The following is a 19,127-nucleotide window of genomic DNA, read 5'->3' as shown; positions in this document are numbered from 1 at the left end:
TTTTAAATAAATTATTCAAAAAAGTGTTAATTTATTGATTTTAGAGAAGAGGGGAAGGAAAACAGAGAGAGGAACATTAGTTTGTTGTTCCACTTAGTTATGCATTTATTGGTTGCTTCTAGTATGTGCCCTTATCAGGGATCAAACCAACAACCTTGGCATATCTGGACAAGGTTCTAACCAACTGATCTACGGAACCAGGCTTGATGGTTATTTCTTTTTAAGGGGCCTGTCTAATGCAGTCTAAGGAAATTGCTTCCTTGTGGCCTAAACTGTTTCAAACTTAGAGCTTGGAAGGTTTTAAAAGTATGTCCCTTGGGTCATCATTCTAATAACACTTCTAGCTAGGGTGTTGCTAAGTGCTTTGGCGGTCATTCTCTTCTCTGTGGTCATTTAAAAGTTTGAGTATGCCTTGTAATATTAGTGTTTTAAAACAGGAAGTCATGATTTGTTTACAAACCTGACTGTGCTTCAAAATTAGAAATTCCTTGAAAATAATAATCAGGCCTCATTCATTTGTGTTTCCCCATCCTCTGCATGCACAGTATTTGAATGCAGTAGGGATAGGCACAATAAATATTGGTAGAATGAATAAATGGTAATTATTTCAAGGTTGTTCTGTCTGTCCCTGAAAGCTGATAGTCCACATTGCTGAATGAGGGTGGATTCAGATGATTCAGAAACCAAACAAGTAGGTGGTAAATACTATTATAAGTTGCAGTTGACAGCAGCCCAACCAGAGAGATGCCCTTGAGGGAAGCAGATGGCCTGCTCTGACGGCCACTCACTGGGGTGTCTCCTTATGAAGTCACTACAGTCCAGGTCTGCTTCCCTCCGCATATGCAGACTCTACCAGTCATACACATGGGTACACATACACACGTTATTAAGTGCCTTTCATGTGCCAGGCACTATACTGTCATGGTCGAGGATGCTATGATATGAAAAGAGACATCATTCCTGCCCTCCTAGGGCTTCCAGTCTGTTAAAGGTGACAGACATTTATCAAATAATCACAACCGCTAATATATAGTTATAAACTGTGACAAGTACTCTGAAGGGAAATACAGGGTATTACAACAGAGGTCTTGACTTAGCAATGAAGACTTCCCAGAAGAAGTCACATCTGAACTAGGAGCTAACTAAGTAGGCAGAGAGAGGGTGAGGCCATCCCAAGCAGACGGGAGAGCATGCCCCAAGCCAGTGATAGAAGGGAACTTAATGTGTTTAGAGAATCAAAAGAAGTCTAAAGTCACTGTGGTACAGAGCATGAATGCAGAGTCAGGGGAGAAAAAACTGATGGGGAAGGCAGGAGCCTAATCATTTAAAACTGTGTAGGCTGCCAAGAGGATTTTTTACCTTTATCTTAAGAGCAGTGGAAAGCCACTTCTGGAGTTAAGGTGGAAACCAAAGAGCTTAATTCAATACGATCAGATTTACATTTGAAAAGACTCCTGGCTGCTGCATAGAAAACAGGTTGAAGGAGAGCAGGGATGGATGGAGGAGATCAGTAAAGAGATTATTGTGTCTGTGCAGATGCACGAATTACAGAATTAGTTTTATATTTCAAGGAACCTCCTACTTCCTGGCCTACACAGATTCTTTCATATCACCATCTGTGGGTGTTTTTACGATAGTTCACCCTGGGAAAGCTCAGCAATAGGTCTGAGGTTCTGTCTATTTACTGGGGCCAGAAGTTGTCTGACCCGGGGTCATCAATGGGCTAAACGTGGGGCCGTAAAGGAAAGGAAAGAAAGGTCCCATCTTACAAAATCTTCCGGAATTCTTTGCCTAAAGTTTCCAAAGGAGTTGTGTACATTTCCTATCTCCTTTTGCCTACTTCCTACCCACCACGTGCCAAACCACGCCCATCTGATTTCTACCCCTCCCATTCCACTAAAACAGGTAAAGTCAGCAGTGATCTCCGAGCTATGGGGGAAGTGGACTGACAAGAGCAAAGCGTAGAAGATGAAGTAACAGATGTTGGTTAGGGTTAAGTATGGAAGTGAGAGAGGTGAATGACTCAAGGGTGACTCCTTGGCGTCTGGCTTTCTCAGAGCCACTTTCTGAGAAGTCTTCATCAGACAAGAAGCAGATTGGGGAGGAATTTATGAGCATGGTTTTGGACATGCTGAGTTGGGGGTTCCTTTAAAGTATCACTTGGGATTCTCAAATGGGGGGTACGTGTGTTTGTATGTGGACCTGGAATTCAGGAGAAGTCTGATTGGAGAAAAAAATTAGGAAAGTCATTGATGTAGAAATGGCAATGGAAGTTGTAGGGGCAGCTGGGATTATCTAGGGTAGGAGTTCTTAGTCTTTTTGTGTGCATGCTAAAACCCCTTCTCTGAATGTGTTAAAGCGTATAAAATATAAAAACAGCCCTGACTGGTGTGGCTCGGCTGGTTGGGCATCATCCTGCAAAGGGAAATGTTTCTAGTTCAACTCCCTGTCAGAGCGCATGCCTAGGTTGTGCGTTTGGTCTCCGGTAGGGTTCCTGCGAGAGGCAGCCGATCAGTGTTCCTCTCTCACGTTGATGTTTCTCTTTCTCTCTTTCCCCCACCCTTCTCCTCTCTCTAAAAATAAATAAATTTAAAAAAGTTTTTAAATAATAGAATAAAATACATAAGATAACGAAGAAAATTAGTCATATACATAAATACACATATACTATATATATGTAGTCTATCAATATCAATTGGATATTCATTTGATACTGATAGATTACTTGGAAATATACACTATATGTCTATTGGATATTAGGACACTAATAAATTATCTGAAACTGTGTAATATAAAGGGTAAAAAAAAAGATTATTGAGAGGGAGGAAACATACTGCAAAGGAAATTCCAATTATAGCCTGAAACAAAGAGTACCAAATTATCTAAGCAAAATCCAGTTCCCAATATCTAGGAACTGGAGTGGGAGTTAGGAGAGAAGTGGTAAAAACTCATCCAGAAGTCATCACATGATCCCTGGCTGCTGTAGCTCAGTGGATTGAGCATGGACCTGCGAACCAAAGGGTTGCAGGTTTGATTCCCAGTCAGGGCACATGTCTTGGTTGCTGCCCAGGTCCCCAGTAGGGGGTTGCCCGAAAGGCAACCACACATTGATGTTTCGCTCCCTCTCTTTCCTTTCCCCTCTCTCTAAATATAAATAAATAAAATCTTTAAAAAAAAGTTTCATGTGAGTGGAGAATGGGGAAGTAAAAGTATTCTAAAGATTTTTATCTTTTTGGGAGAAGGGAAGGAAGAAGTTAGGGAACTAAGCATCTCTACAGGGCAAATAGTTGTTGTAATTATTTTATATAGTAATAATAGCAAAATATATGCACAATACTAAGCATAGGGAAAGGGAAAGAAATCATATATAAAATGGAAAAGTATGGCCATAGCTATTATGGCTCATTTGGTTGGAGAGTCGGCCCATGCACCAAAAAGTTAGGGTTTTGATTCTAGGTCAGGGAACGTACCTAGGCTTCGGGTTGATCCCCAGTCAGGGTGTGTATGTGATGTTTGTCTCTCTCTTTCCTCTTCTCTCTCTCTCTCCCTTCCTCTCTGTATATCAATAAACATAACCCAGGATTAAAAAAGAGAGAGAGAATGTTCTTCATTCAAGCAGTCATTGAATAAAGTATGGTACATTTAATGCCCCTATTAAAAGTAATGGATGAGAAGCATGCAAATTTACATAGTAGGATTTTTAAAAAAGATTTTATTTATTTATTTTTAGAGAGAAGGGAAGGGAGGGAGAAAGAGAGAGAAACATCAATGTGTGGTTGCTTCTCATGTGTCCCCTACTGGGGACCCGACCTGCAACCCAGTCATGTGCCCCGACTGGGAATTGAACCAGCGACACTCTGGTTCGCAGGCCCATGCTCAATCCACTGAACCACACCAGCCAGGCCACATAGTAGGATTTTTAAAAAGAAACTAAAGTATGGCAAGTTTATGTAATTGACTAAGATTGCACAATTAGTAAGGAGTAAGGGCAAGGATTCAAAAAGTCGAGGTCCAAGGCTCTGGCTGGGTAGCTCAATTGGTTAGAACATCTTCCAGATACACCCAGGTTGCGGGTTCAATCCCTGGTCAAGGAACATGCAAGAATCAACAAACACATAAATAAGTGGAACAACAAATCCATGTCTCTCTCTCAAATCAATAATAATAATAATAATAATAATAATAATAAAGTCTAGGTCCAGAGTCCACCAACTTAGTCACTGTACTGTTACTTTTGAAATGCGGTTGAGTAGAAAGTTGGTTGAAGATGTCAAATACAAGAGAGCCCAGAAGGAAGGGGGGAATAATTATCTCATAACAACTGTTTGTCCCGGACCCTTGGAGAGTATAGCAGAAGCCTCCCTTCCTAGCTTTCAGTTATGGCATGAGAATGGTGACTTCTTAGGCCACCAGAGGTCACTCTGGCTTCCTTTGTTGGGTTACAGAACCTGAGAGTCTGGGCAACAGGTACCACAGTGCTTTGGGTCTTCTTGCCATCCTGCCCTGAGCTGCTCCTTCGCCTCCTCTCTGCTGGTGTGGCTCAGACTGCCGCTGCGTTTGGATGTTGTTGGTGCAGCTGCTACCATTCCCAGAGAGGGAGACCTCTCTTCTCTCTGCCATTTGGCAATGATGTGGTTAAAACACAGAGCTGGGGATCAGGCAGACATGGGTTCAAATCCCAGCTCTGTTATTGACTACTTTGTGTAAACCTAGGCCAGTCACGACCTCTCTGAGCCTTAGTTTGCCCGCCTGTAAAATGAACCTACATCAGAGGTTAATCGTCAAAATTAACTAGATAATGTATCTCAAATGCTTAGCACAGATCTTTTTTTAAAGGTTTTATTTGTTTATTTTTAGAGAGAGAGAAAGGGAGGGAGAAAGAGAGGAGGAGAGACATGGATGTGTGAGAGAAACATCGATCAGTTGTCTCTCACATGGCACCAGCCAGGGACCTGGCCCACAACCCAGGCATGTGCCCCTGACCAAGAACTGAACCAGCGACCTTTTGGTTTGCAGACTGGTGCCCAACCCACCGAGCCACACCAGCCAGGGTACTACTACAGATCTTATTAGTAAAGTCGGAAAGTTTTTCTCAATGCAGGCAGTTGTATGCAGCTGGTTTTCCTTTACTTTTCTACTTATAACCTTTCTTCCCATTATTTGCTCCGATAAAGAAAGAATTTGGGTGATGAGCCAACTGTTTTGCTTGCATAGCCTCTAAAACAATTTTGAAAAACTGTGTACTCCTGTGCATTTGTTAAGTTGACATTAAAGTTTTTTCATTCTAATGTTAAATATTGCAAAGGATAGGCTTTCCAATGTTTTACAATATCAGCATTTAAAAATTCAAAAATTATATAAATGTTTTGAAAATATTGAGTGGAATCTAAACACTACGCAGTGGTCTAGAATGATAACTCTGACCAACAAGGGCACTGTATCAACTAGTGCTTCATCAGCCTAGACATATCCCTTTTTTAGGCACTTGTCTATAAGTGAAACTAATAGAGACAGAAATAAAAGGCACTAAGCAAAAGCCATGAGGTATAGCATCTGGGAAGAAGAAGAACTCAAGAGGGAGCTATAAGGAGAATAAAGAGAGAAGTCATCAGTGAATGCAGTAGGGAGAAGTAGGGTCAAGGACAGAGGTGACCTGTTTCAGGAGGGCTGGAGGAGTGATTTGGACAGGAAACAGTGGATGACCACCTGTGAGTGGGGGAGGAGAGTGACGACTGGAGTTATTTTTCAGTCATTAGAACTGTTAGTATATCTTAAATGGCAAAGCACAAGGGTTCAGTTCCACAAAGTCTGGTTGTACAGCCTTTGACGGTTATTATATTTCTTATCTATGTATCTTACCAACAATGAACCTCTATTTCCTGAGGCAAGCTGGGGACACCTTTGTTTCCTTTAGCCTCAAAGAGCTTATAATGTAGAAATTAGCACCAGGAGTGGGGGTGGAAGGACCAGACCTTCAGAAGTTGTGAAAAAGTGAATGTGGCAACCACAGCAACATGGTGAGCAATAAGAATCTGCTTTCTAGCCCTGGCTGGTGTGGCTTAGTGGATTGAACACTGGCCTGGGAACCAAAGGGTTGCTGGTTCCATTCCCAGTCAGGGCACATGCCTGGGTTGCAGGCCAGATCCCCAGTAGGGGGTACGTAAGAGGTAAGAGGCAACCACACGTTGATGTTTCTCTCCCTCTCTTTCTCTCTTCCTGTCCCTCTCTCTAAAAATAAATAAAATCTTTAGCCCTGGAACCATACTGGATATGAATCTGGCTTTGTTGAAGGACTTTGGGAAAGTTTCTTCACCTGGGCCTCGGTTTCATCAGTAAATGGATGCATTAGTTTTCTAAGGTTGCAGTAACAAATAACCACAAACTTGGTTGTGGCTGGAAACCACAGGAATTTATTCTCCCACAATCTAGAAGTCTGAAGTCAGCAATCAGTTTCGATGAACCACAATCAAGATGTTGGCTATTGTCCATCTGACTCTCGGGTTAGACTGTTCATTAGACTGTTCATTGCCTCTTCCAGCTCTTGTGGCTACCAGCATTCCTTAGCTTGTGGCTGCGTAACCCCAGTCCCTGCCTCTATGGTTACATTGCTTATTCCTCTTCTGTGTCAAATTTCTCTGACTCTCTAGTAAAAGGATATGTGATTGGATTTAGGGCTCACCTAATAATCCAGGGTAACTCCCCATCTCAAGATCCTTAACTTCATTACATCTTCTGCCACATAAGGTAACATTCTGACGCCAGCTAGTGTAGCACAATAAAAGTCTGGCACTGGTCATGCAGAGTTAGTGCAGAACCCGTAAATTAAAGAGCATGGTTCTCAACCAAGCTGCCCTCAAATCAGATCCAGCTTCACTTCAGTCATTCCCAGGTTACTTGTACTTCTGACAAATGGGCCATAAATTACATACATAAATTACATACAACCTGCTTAGGCGCAATAATTCAGTAGAGTAACTCACATAAATCAGGAAACTGCTATATTGACAGTTCTAGTTTAGTATGAAGAATACAAGTCAGGATTCAGCGAAATGAAGAGACGAAGAAAGCAGGGTCCGGTAGGGTCCCAAATGCAGAGCTCCCATGCCTTCTCCCTGTGTAGTCAGGGCACACCACTCTCCTCACACATCAACGTGTTCGTCAACCAGGAAGCTTTTCCAAGCTGCGGGGGCCAGAGTTTGTACTGGGGTTTCATCATGTCAGCACAATTGTTCGAGTTATTGGCCATTTCGTTGGCCATCGACCATTGGTTGAACTCAGTGTCCTTTCTCCCCTTGCCTCCCCAGAGGTCAGGCAGATATCACATGTCTGTAAAATGATATCTCATTATCATTTGGATTTGCATTTTTCTAATGACCAGTGATGAATGATGTTGAACATCTTTCCATGTACTCATTGGGCATTTATATATCTTCTTTGGAGAAATGTTATTCAAATCTTTTACCCAGTTTTTGATTGAGCTATATGTCTTTGGTATTGAGTTGTAAGAATTCATTTTATACCGTGGACATGTCCTTTAGCAGTTATATGATTTTGCAAATACTTTCTCTCATTTTGTCAGTTGCCTTTTTACCTTTTGGTGGTGTTTATGGCCTAACATTTTAAACTTTGAGGTAGCACAACTTATCTGTTTTTTCTTTCACCAGTTGTGATAGGAGTCCAACTTCCTTTGCGTGTGGATATCCGGGGGTCCCTTTACCATCTGTGGAAAATCAGTACGTGTTGAAGCAGGTGTTCAATAGGGCCAGAGCGCTGGACAGAGGCAGAAAGGCTTCTTGCCACATTTCCTGATGGTTCTGGATTTTAAATTTTGCTTGGAATTGGGAAAACTAGCCTAGAATTTTCCCTTTCTTGCTGTGGGGACATAAAGTCATTAATGAACTCTCTCTTACATGTTTCAGCTTGTGAAATTGTTCTAATCAAGTGCTCAGTGTCTCTCTCACCTTCAGGGGGCACATCATCTGGAAGTCAAATGATCACAGTTAACTAAGTTCCACAAACAGCAGACCCACTAGAATTCCAACGAAATGCCAATCAGGGCTATTGGTTGCAACAGTAGAAGCCAAAAGTGGCTAACTTAGGCGGAAAAGGAATTTATCAGAAGGATATTAAGTACCTCACAGAAAGGAAGAGAAAACAGGAGAAGCAGTTTTGGAAAATGAACAGAAAGCCATTTGGTCAAAAGAAGCTCGATAACTAATCATCTCTCACAACAAGAAAGGTGTAACCGTGACACCACCACTGAGCGTTTGCTGCTGCTGGACTCTTGGCACCATTGCCACGGCCCTTAATAACCTCACACTCAGCCTTTGTAAGATGCTAGTGTCTCAGGCAATTTTATTAGCTGAGCCTTGGGTATTGGCCCATTGTCTAGATCAGTGAATTTTAACTGGTGTGCCCCAGGAATTCTTAAAACATATCTAAATTTCTTTAGATACCTGACTATTAAATACCTGACTATTTAATCAGAGACACTGACATATTTTCCCTTAGACTGTCAAATAAAAAATGACAATAGCCAACACAACAACAGCTGTCCAGTGTGAACGCCCTGTCTTGAACCATAAATATATGGGTAATATAATAGAGCTGCATCTTAGTGATCACCGCACATAATAAGGTTGTGTCTGATTAATTCTTGGTACCAGAAATCCTTACATACAAGTATAGGCACCTGATTTTTTAAAAAGTCATTTTGCAAAAAGGGTAGCTACTATTTCTTAAATAATAAAATATTGTACCTATTTAATATCTAAATAATAAAAATTGTACCTATTTCTTGTCAGGTTGGTAAAAAAAAAAATATATATATATATATATATATTTTGGTGTGCCACAGAATTTTAGTAATTGGTTTATGTGTGCCATGAGATGAAAGAGTTTCAAAATCGCTGGCCCAGGCGATAGGGCAAATACCTGTCTCTCTTCAAACTTCTGTAAAATGAGCTGGGCTTCTCCCTAACCTGAGACTCATAAATAGGACCTTCCCTCAAAATAAGAAGGGTATTCAGGCATGAGATGGCCAAAAACCAACAAGGAACATTGTAGAAATGAATAATAATAAAAATAATAGTCAACATTTATTGAGAGCTATCTATGTACAGGTTTTACATGTGTTAACTCTGTTAATGCTTACAACAGCCAGATGGGGTGTGTTCCATTATCATTCTATGTGGTAGACGAAATAACGACACCCAAAGATATTTATTTCCTAGTCCTCAGAACCTGTGATATGTTAAAAGGGTGGTTATTGCTTGTTGTAAAAAGGCGAAAGATTTATTTGATCTCAAGAGAAACTAGAGTATTGCATGTTATATAATAAAGAATGTCACTGGCCTTTATCTCTGTTATGTGAATTAAGTTGCAAGAACTGTTAGAAAATTGTAATACATGGCAAATTGCCATGGAAGCACAATCTGACTTCACCATGAAGGCAGGTCTGTGGTGGTCAGCAGTTCCAGACTCACAATATATTTTTTAAATTTTAAGAAATTTATTATAGAGAGTTTTTTCCCATCTTGCAAGATGGCAGGTGAAAGAACTGAGAAGCCGGATACTAAGGAGAAGAAACCCGAAGCCAAGAAGGCTGATGCTGGTGGCAGGTTGAGAAGGGTCACCTCACGGCCAAGACGCCTAAGAAGGGGAAGCCCCACTGCAGCCGAAACCCTGTCCTAGTCAGGGGAATTGCCAGGTATTCCCGGTCAGCTATGTATTCCCGAAAGGCCATGTACAAGAGGAAGTATTCCACAGCTAAATCCAGGATTGAAGAGAAAAAGAAGGAGAAAGTTATGGCTACTGTCACTAAGCCAGTTGGCAGCGACAAGAATGTTGGTACCCGAGTGGTTAAACTTCACAAAGTGCCTAGCTACTGTCCTACTGAAGACGTGCCTAGAAAGATGTTGAGCCATGGCAAGAACCCTTCAGTCAGCATGTGAGAAACTGCGGGCCAGCATCACTCCCGGGACTGTTCTGATCGTCCTCACTGGGTGCCACATCAGCAAGAGGGTGTTTGTGCTGAAGCAGCTGAGCAGTGGCTTGCTACTTGTGACTGGACCTCTGGTCCTTAATCGAGTTCCTCTGCATAGAACACACCAGAAATTTGTCATCGCCACCTCCACTGAAATTGATATTCATGGTGTGAAAATCCCCAAGGATCTCACTGACACTTCAAGAAGAAGAAGCTGAGCAAGCCCAGACGCCAGGAGGGGGAGATCTTTGACACCGAGAAAGAGAAATATGACATTAAAGAGCAACGCGAGGTTGACCAGAAAGCCGTGGACTCGAAAATTCTGCCAAAAATCAAAGTTGTTCCCCAGTTCCAGGGCTCCCTCCACTCTGTGTTTGCTCTCACAAACGGACTTTATCCTCACAAAATGAAGTTCTAAATTTCTTTTGAAAAACCCAATTAAGTATAACTGATCTATTAAAAAAAATTTTATATAGAGAGAGGACAGAGGGAGGAAGAGAGAGAGGAAATACTGATTTGTTCCATTTATTTATGAATTCATAGGTTAATTCTTAATATGTGCCCTGACCAAGGATTGAAACCACAACCTTATCACATTAAGACAACGCTCTAACCAACTGAGCAACTAGGCCAGGGCTAATCACAGTATTTTTAACCAGAAAGGAAAGGAGCATCTTTCTCCCAATTCTATTTTGAAAAATCTCAGGGGAAAAGCTGATTGAGCTGTTTTGGACTATGCTCCATTCCTGTGTCCCAGGGAGATCACAGATCTGTGATTAGAAGAGTGGGAGGTATGGGAGCCCCATCCCACGGAGCTCTCCCAGCCACTGCGGATGAGGCTGAGTCGCCCTGGACACAATCTGTTGTTCTGGCAGGAAAAGGGGTGGCGATTCCCTCTAGTGGAGAATGCCCTGAGTCTTTCTCTGAAATAGCTTTTATTGGTATTGGTATGTGCAGGGGTATACAGCATGCATTCATAGCTCATCAATCAATGCCCAAAGGCTATAGTTAATATAAAACAGATATTATCTATAGATAACAATTGAAGGAACACAGAGACTTGCTTCAGGTCAGGGTCTGTTAGACAAGCTGACACCAGATGGTTGTTGAGGCAAGTTTCATGAGGTAAGGAGTTCACTCCTTATGCTTATCTGGTTTATACCAACAGGGCTATTCAAAGCAAAGCAGGCTTCAAAGGGTACAATGCATTCCTCAGGCCTGATTTCCCATGGGAACCCTCAGTGCTAGCAAAAGGTCATGACTGCCTCCTGCATTCCCAGTGTTCTGGTCGAGACTTACAGGCCTCTTTTAAGGTCTTAACCAAGTGAGGCTACAGTCTCTGATGCCACACAAAGTAGTCCCCAACAGGAGGAGTCTGGGAGGACACAATCAGGATTCCACTGCATAGGCAGGGGTATCCAACCTTTGGGAGTCTCTGGGCCACACTGGAAGAAGAGTTGTCTTGTGCCACACATTAAGTACACAAACCTTGTTGAAAACTGATGAGCAAATAAAAGGTTTTAAGTAAATTTATGATTTTGTGTTGCACCACATTCATAGTCATCCTGGGCTGCATGCGGCCCGTGGGTTGTGGGTTGGATGCTCCCGGTAGGGAATACATGCAGAGTTGCTGAAGTTGCCTAGAGAATTTTGGCAGAATTCAAGAGAGAAACTAGGAGCTTGAATGTCAAGGGTCTACCACTGAGGAACAGCAAGTGCACGGTGAGATCAGACTTGTTTGTTTGCTTTGAGGAGTCTCAGTAGAGACCCAAGATTGAAGGGATTAATTAAGAACAGCTTACAAGGCTATGAGACAAACTTGGAGTCAACACCTCTAGCCAATGAAGAATTTGGCACAATGACAAGGAAAGATTTCAAAGCCATAATAACTATACACATATAATTATATAATGCTATTAACCAATGTTATCTCAATAAATTTAGTTTTTTAAAAATTCTGAAAAAAATACACATATACGAGGTCTGTCCAGAAAAAGTCCAGCCATTGTTAGTATAATGAGAACTGGTTTGCACAACATCAACGTAACTTGGCATCCAAGGAGAGCGGACTGGAATGTGCATGCATCAACAATGACGATTTCACTGTCCTAGTCAGTGGGGGCAGTAACTGCCCCTTGAGTGAGCATGTGTGGTCATCACATTCAAAACGACTAAAGCAGTGAGTCTGCATCACATTTTGTGTTTCGCTTGAACATTCCTCTGCGGAAACTATTCTGACGATTCAGAAAGCTGCAGCTATGGGCAACTGCTGATTGGCAGCGTCATCACAATAACACGCCCTCTTGTATAATGTCTGGCGCAGTTTTTTTGGCAAAACATCGAGTCACCCAGGTGACTCAATTCCCCTACAGCCCAGATTTGGCGCCCTGAGACTTCTGGCTTTTCCCAAAACTAAAATCACCTTTGAAAGGAAAGAGATTTCAGGCTGTCGATGAGATTCAGGAAAATGTGACAGGGCAGCTGATGGAGATCGCAAGAACTGTGTGAAGTCCCAAGGTGCCTACTTTGAAGGGGACTGGGTCATCATTGTCCTATGTGCAATGTTTCTTGTATCTTCTTCAATAAATATCTCTATGTTTCATAGGAAATGGCTGGATATTTTATGGACAGACCTCATATGCACACAGGTAGATAGATATCAATAAATAGATATGCAAACTGTTTATAGCAATTACTTTTGGAAATGAACTTGAGGAAGACTTATTTTTTTATTCTCTTCATTTTTGTATTATTTAAACATTTTGCAATATTTTATGAGAAATAAAGAAAATAAAGATTTTATTTATTTATTCTTAGAGAGATGGGAAAGGAGGGAGGGAGAGGGAGAGAAACATCTATGTGTGAGAGATATATTGATTGGTTGCCTCTCACAAGCCCTCAACTGGGGGATCCTTGCTTTGCAGGCTGGCACTCAATCCACTGAGCCACACCAGCTAGGGCTAAAGATTTTTTAAAAAACAAAGACTGTATGAAAAAGAAATGGAGTCCTCATTGCTGTCCTTACCTAGTATTAGGTTCTCCGGGATTCTTCTCTCACTGCTATTAAAAGTAGATTGAGAAAAAAAAAAAAAGACCGTGTATATATATGTAAAACAAAAAGGGAGGGATATATACACATGTGCATAGATTATCTTTGGAATAATAAACAGGAAACTGGTAAAAGTCAATGATTCTTGGGAGGAAGACTAGGGGATTGGAGGATAGAGGCCAGTAAGAGATTTACTTTTCATTGTCTACTGGTGATGGTGCTTGCAATTTTTTACCATGTCAATGCATTGTCTATTAAAAAAATATTTTTTAAGTCTGGTGTACTTCTCCACACAGTGCCCCTCTCCTTTCTTGGAGTGAATAAAATCTTTACTCTCTACACTTTCTTCTCTTTGTGAATGCTTTCATGGCCCATGTCACCAACCACCCTAATACTTTGGTGGCCCATATGGGGACATTCTCTATTTCTCCCTCTCTTCTGGCCTCCTGGGACTTGGGACTAGGGGAGCAGTGGGCAGTGGAATCTCGACCCGGGCTGAACTCCTAACCCTGCCTCTGTGAGGTTTGGAGAGAGGATTCTAATCCTTCTCCATCTCTCTGGACTCTGCGGACAGTGTCCTTCTCACCCATCTTCAGGGCCAGGGATCAGACTGGAAATTCTTGGAAAGCAAGAATAGAACATGACCATCTGCTCCCTACAGCCACAGGCAGAAGGCGACATTGGAACAAATTGCAGCCTCATGTTACAATACCCTCAACAGCCCAGGGGGCTCACAACAGCCCTATCCACCCTTGTTTAATCCAATTATCATACAATAAAAGCTCAAAGTCCCCACCCCTCAATGCTGGTATCTCTCCACACCAAGCCACTTTTCTTTCTTGGAGAGTGAATAAAAACTTTACTCTCTCTCTCTCTAAATATTATATATATAAATAAATATATATCATAGATAATATTTTTTTAAATGTAGCATTCAGAGATTGAATAGGGTGAAATGGGTAATACCTGAGGCAGACAGGGCACATAGCTTGCTCAACATCTGTACCAACCCACTCCTATCCTGCCTCCCTATACTCCCTGGTTTAGCTTTCCAGCCGAAACTGCATTTCTTAGATCTCTTTGCAGCTACGTCTCCAGATGAGTTTTCAGTTCCCTGGGGGTCTTGAATCTGGAACTGAGCCAAGTGGGAGAGAAGTGAGGCAGAGCATGAGGCTGTAGGATGTCATGCTTCTGGAGCCAATAGCCTTGGCAGTGGCTTCCTGTTCCCCAGATCTTGGCTAAGGTAGTGTGTTCTTGGAGTGAATAGTTTGGACAGCAGCTTCCCAACTTCCCAGTTTCTTGTATGGCAGAGGATTTCTTGATGGCAGTTTGTGCCTGACTTAAACCAACCCTCATTCAATACCCAGCTCTAAGTATAGGGCACTACAATTTGTGTCTTGTTTGAGGAAGGTTCTGTGAGGTATACTGACATCAGTCGAAAGCTGATGCCCCTGGCAGGGATGTCTTGAAGGGTAAGAGTATAGTGGACACGGGATATTTCTTCGGGGCCCCCAGTATTGGAACCCCCTATCCTGCATTTAGCGAATTCCCTCAGGTTGCGAATCTGAGATATAGGGCCTGTCATCCTCTGCAAAAGCTGGAAATGCTAAACATTTCCCTTCTCGTGTTGGTTCTAGAGCATTAGCATGTGGAATGGGCTCTGCCAGTCACGCACACCCGCCTCAAAGCTAGCTAGACAAACTGGTTTCGGGAGGCCCAATTCCAGGAAAAGCAGTGACTGCAAGGGAGGTGATCAGTCCGTATTCGTTGCTAGCGGTACCATTGGCGCAAGCCACGTGTCTAGACCTTCGCAGCCATGGCTTATCAACAGACCAGTTCTGCAACTTCAGAATATGATTCCTCTCTTCCTCTTGATTCTATGAGCTAGTTAATATCTTTTTAATATTTTTTTTTCTGCTTAAAACACCCAGGTTTGTTTTTTGTTGCAGTTAAGAATCTTGATGGATATATAATTGTGTGTATGTGTGTGTATCCACACACACACACACACATAATGACAAATCCTCCTACTTGGGTAGGGTTTTTGCCAGCAAGAGCTGCAGTTTAAGAAACACAGTCCGCATTAACAGTATATGGCATTAAGTGATATGTGGATTCACTGATGCTATCATGCATTCTACTTGTATTAATCAGGTTTCTCCAGATGTATATATACACATATATATGACGAATAGGCTGAGAAGTCCCACAATCTGCTGTCGACAAGCTGGAGACTCAGGAAACCTACCTGGTGATGTAATTCAGTGCAAGTCCAAAGGCCTGAGAACCAGGGTCCAAGGGCCAGAGAAAAGGAGATGTCCCAACTCAAGCAGGCAGAAAGCAAAAGGGATGAATTCCTTCTTCTTCCACCTTTTATTCTATTCAGGTCCTCAGGGTATTTGATGAGGCCTACTCACACTGGGGAAGGCAATCTACTTAACTGATAACTTTTTCCTTGGTTGTACTTTGAAATCCCTCTTCAATTTATTTTAACATGAAACATAATTAAATTATATTTGATGGCTGATAATGCCTCTGATCTTTACAGATATGATTCTGTAGTTGGTTGCTTCTACTTGTGGGATTTGTTTTCTTGTGTGGTTAGAGCTTTAAAATAACTGTGAGTCATGTTACTTGAAACTTGGTGGGAAACCTTTGTGGTCTGGGGTGAATGGCATGCTTCAAGAGAGAGTTCGGGTTTGCTTCTTCTAGGAGCCTATAGGTCCTAACAATCCAGAAACACTTTAAATTTTCATCTTGGAGTTGAAACAGGTTAAGTTGACTATGTCTCTAAGTAAATACGTATGAGTGGAGGTGTGGGGTGCTGAATTCTCAGGAGACAGTTTTTTGTTTGTTTATTTTTTACTTTACTTTGACCCAAGGGTAAGACAAGACAGGCCCACACCCCCACTACCCCCCTAGTTTGGCAGGGTTTTTTTTTTTTTTTCTTTTTCTTCTTCTTTTTTAGTTTATTAACTGCTCACTGAGGCTATTAGTGGTTTGGGGCTTGGCAGGGCTAAAGCTTGATCTCTGATTTTACTTTCTACTCTTTTCAGGCTCAGGCTCCCCCACTTCTGGTGGCTCATGAAAACACAGGTATTAGGTCACTAGGAATCCATATAAGCCCCCAGGGCAAGTAGGCCTCTCACAACTGTTTACTTCTGTTTTCTCCTAGAGATTCCTTACATGCCAGTCAAGGTCAGACAAGCATGGGGCCTCTCGCACTCCCCAAACTGGGGACCTGGCCTGCAACCCAGGCATGTGCCCTGACTGGGAATGGAACCAGCGACCTTTCTGTCCTCAGGATGGCACTCAATCCACTTAACCACACCAGTCAGTAGTACTTCTAATTGACATGTTTAGAAACATGCTTTTAAAAGATGTCTTTTTTATTTTTTAGAGAAGGGAGAAGGGAAGGAGAAAGAGAGGGAGAGAAACATCAGTGTGTGAGATATACATCAATCGGCTGCCTCTCACACCCCCCCACTGGGGACCTGGACTGAAACCCAGGCATGTGCCCTGACTGGAAATCAAACTGGTGACCTTTGAGTTCACAGGCCGGGCACTCAGCCCACTGAGCCACACCAGCCAGGGCTATTTCATACTTTGTGTTGGATTTTGGGAATAATTGCATGGATACAAAGATGAAACAGAGGAGGTTACTGCTCTGGAAGAACTCATATCAGGGCATGCCCTTTCGTAGGGTAAGAAAAGGACATACAGAAAATGTAAATACATTGTGTAGGTGTGAGGGTGTGTGTGAAATAATAGAAAGTATATATTGGTCTCTGCCCCCAGTTCCTGGCACAGAGCTCCTAAACCTCTTGTAATTTCCCAAGTAGAAAGAGCAGTAGGAGCATCTTTTGTTCTAATGAGGCAACTCGGGGTGGGCTCCTGGACGGGCACCAAACAGCAGCAAGAACAAGCTAGGACTAGAGTTTAGAATTTTCAGCCCCATCCCCACTCTCTGGAGAGTGGAAAGGGGCTAGAAATGGAGTTAATAATCGATCATCCCTAAGAGAAGAGGCCTCCATAAGATCCCAATAGTATGGGGTTTGGAGAGCGTCCAGGTTGGTAAACACATCCACATGCTAAGAAGGTGATACACTCCAGCTCCATGGGGACAGAAGCTCCTGTGCTTGGGACCCTCCCAGACTTCACCCACAGCATCTCTTCATCTGTCTTTTCATCTGTATCTTTCATCATATCATTTAATAAACTGGTAAACATGTTGCCCTGAGTTCCCTGAGCAACTCGAGCAAATTAATCAAACCCTGAGGAGGGGAACATGGGAGCTCTGATTTGTAGTCAAGTCGGATGGAAGTTGTGGGTAACCCGGGGACCTACCATTTGTGATTGGCATCTGAAGTGGGGGGGCAGCCTTGTGGGACTGGGCCCTTAATTTGTGGGGTCTGATGCTATTTTCAGGTAGATAGTGTCGGAATTGAGTTAAATGGTAGGACACCCAGCTGGCGTCAGAGAATTGTTTGGTGGGGGAGCCCCACTCACCTTCGGTGACCAGAATTGCCTGAAGTGAAGCATTCTGTGTGAGCAGTGAAGGAGACACAGGAGGGAAGGACTGCGTTTCCCCCACACGGTGAGGTAAGCTCGGAGGGCCCAGGAGGAGGTTGGCCTACTCTGCATCTCCACACAAGGAACCCTCCTTAGCTCCCAGACTGACTCTTTAAGTTTCAGCTAGAAGCAGAGGTGCAGGAGGGTCTCCCGATCTCCACTGCAGATTTTTAGGAAAGGGAAATGACTTGGCCACACCTGAGTCAAATGTCCTTCTTCTCTGGTCCAATCACAGTGGCCAATGCTGGTCACAGATACACACAGGACAGTCAAAGTCCCGAGGGAGGGTGGGGAGGAGCTGCTCTCGGAGAAATGGGGATGTGGTGACCTGAAAGGACCCCTGGCCCTTGTCCTACTGCAGCGCCCAAACCTAAATCGATCCTACACCCTGTCCCTGTGTTCTTTACCTGAGCAGTGAAGAGCTGCTGGAGAAAAAAAGCCACACAAATATTTGTAGGAATTTTCACTGAAACATCCAAATTGGAAAAGACCCTTTAAGCTTCAAGATGGGGAGGGAGGAACAGTACTGGGTGGAGGTAGCACTGATTCACTGGCTCCAAAGGGGCGCGATCTTGGTGAAAGCACCACAGTCCAGGAGCGGACTCCGGTTTTTTGCCATCTTGGAAACATGAGCTTGTCAATATCTCAGAACTCATGTGATTTGTAGGTACTGATTCACATTAATGAGCTTCACAAGCCACCGATGTACAGCTCCTGAATAAGAATTTATTAATTTACAAAAAATATTCATATCAGCTCTCTTCAGATGTTTTGCAAATACTGTTTTTGAATCCTATCTCAGTGCTACACCCCGTGCTGGGTGCTGGGGACACACAGATAAATAAGATACAGGTTTTGTTTTCCAAGAGCTTCCTAACTGATGTGCGCTGGGTGTGGGCAGACACCTTCACTTTGTGAAATGATACAGCTTAGGAAGCAGCTTGCTGAGGATGAAATGGGAACAAGGGAGGTTGGCTGGAAGGTGGGGATGGTCAGTTGCATGTCTGACAGCGTGGGTCCAGCGTTCTTCGGTGGGAGAAGCAGGGTTGACCTTGCACGGTTCTGTGACCCGCCTCGGTGCCGATGTTCATCTCGTGGGCTCTTTGCACTTCTGTGGCTGCCCATCGCCCTTCTGAGCAGGGGTCAGAAAGAAGTCTACCTTCTTCCTGTAGACATTTTCTATCTTATGGGAAAGCTCAGCCTCTAGTCCTAGCTGCTGAATGAGGTTGGTGGCATTCACCTTAGGCTTCATCCATTTTGCATGGACCTTACTGTGATGCCACTCAGGATGGGACCTGCTTTTCTTAGTTTCTCACTTCCTGAGGGCCCCTCACTCTTGTCTCCTTGTGAACCTTTGCCTTCCTGATGGGGTCCTGGACATCTCTCTGTGGACCTCTACATTACATTGGTCATTTTTCTCTTTCCACCCAGCTCTTTTTTTCAAACATTGACAAATTGCTTCAATCTTCCGCTCCACCTTGATCTCTCTAACTTCTAGCAGGTGACCTTGTAACCTCTGTT

At 43.0% G+C, this 19,127-nt stretch overlaps 1 pseudogene; it reads left to right on the top strand.

Moving 5' to 3' along the window:
* Positions 1-9,543: 9,543 nt before the first annotated feature.
* LOC112299079 (large ribosomal subunit protein eL6 pseudogene) lies at positions 9,544-10,403 on the top strand (annotated as a pseudogene).
* Positions 10,404-19,127: the final 8,724 nt, after the last annotated feature.

This window comes from Desmodus rotundus, chromosome 3 (genome assembly GCF_022682495.2).
Source record: "Desmodus rotundus isolate HL8 chromosome 3, HLdesRot8A.1, whole genome shotgun sequence".
Classification (NCBI taxonomy): domain Eukaryota; kingdom Metazoa; phylum Chordata; class Mammalia; order Chiroptera; family Phyllostomidae; genus Desmodus; species Desmodus rotundus.
This window is presented reverse-complemented; position numbering and strand designations above follow the sequence as displayed.